We start from the raw sequence: 1446 nt of genomic DNA, 5'->3' as shown, positions 1-1446 counted from the left end.
CACCACTGTTTGCCTTGCACAAGGTGAGGCCTTTGGGAGGTTACTGGAAGGAGGGGAAATCGCAAGCTCCCTTTCTACTTAAGAATTCATTTGTGTGTTGTGTATACTTCTCCCACAGGCAGCTTCCCACCACTGCACATATGGTGGCAGGCAAACAGAACCATCTTACAAGTGCATATTGTGAGCTGGTTCTGATTTCAAGGCAGGAGGAGCCACGGGAGATGTGCGTGCCTTTTCCTGTCTCATTTAGTTTGGATGCTTAGTACTTAAACACTCCCATCTTGTGGGAGAGGAGCTAGAGCGACAATATTAAGGGCCAAACTGAGAAGGACAAGCTGCTGATTTCAGTTGCCTTTCCTATCCTGACTTGTTTGGAAGGTTCTGAAGCAAAGAGGAAATATGAATTAGGAAGTTAATCTATCTGGGATATGAATCTCCAGATGGGTGATTTTGGTTGACTTTCTTCTTTGGGCTTCCATTTCAGTTTCGATAGCAGAACTTATGGAAGGGAACACCTCGATGTTATCACAAAGCTTCACTGAGCAAGGATGTGGCAAATCTCATAGACAAAGGGTAGCACGTACAACAAACCCAGTAAACCAATGATGACAGAAAATCTCACACTCCATTGCTAAAATAAACAGTAGCATTATTATCACATAGGAGAAATCTTTTTTCAAATTACAAACTCTTTGGCTTTTACCAACGTTAAATAGATTTCCATTTCTAAACAGCTGGTCAACTTCTATCTCAGGCTATAAAACTGAGCCACTAAAACTGTGAAGTAGCTCACTGAAGCAGAAGAGATGTATCATGGGCCAGGGACTATTGTGGCCTCACCACTCCTGCCAGAAGCCACACAGACCAGTGAAGGGTGACGTACTTATTTGTTTGATACATACATCCTGCTAGGTCTGATCTGAACTTCAAAAGAATCTTCCAAGCCCAATGAGGACATCTTCCCAACTATCCCACTGTTCCAGGGTGCTGTTGAGACATCAGACAGGTCACCCCAAGATCTCTACTAACTCCCAGGAGCCCCAGGGTAAGGGAGGCCCAGATGTTGGGAAGAGTTGGTTAATTGCCCTAAGAACTTGGTCAGCTGCAGATTCAATGACCTGATCAGCTATGGTCTATGAGACTGGCTGTCCTTGCCCCATCTCTATAGGATGGGCAAAATAAAATTTCTCAAATTACATTTCTGGTTAACATGAACCCAATTTGAGCTCTTCACACTACAGGGAGAAGTGAGATGTATCCTCAGTTATACTCAGATTAATGGAAATGACTTTCTATTGCAAAGAAAAAAGGACACAACCCTTGACCTCACCTGGAAAATGTTTGGTGACTTTGTGGTAAAAAGTTCTTTGGTGTGTTGCAGGCAGAAATGCCCTTGATAGTATCATTTGGCAAGGCCCAAATAATAGCTTATTCCTGTGTCCCCAG

The sequence above is a fragment of the Chionomys nivalis genome, chromosome 17 (assembly GCF_950005125.1).
Source record: "Chionomys nivalis chromosome 17, mChiNiv1.1, whole genome shotgun sequence".
In the NCBI taxonomy this organism is placed as follows: Eukaryota; Metazoa; Chordata; class Mammalia; order Rodentia; family Cricetidae; genus Chionomys; species Chionomys nivalis.
This window is presented reverse-complemented; position numbering follows the sequence as displayed.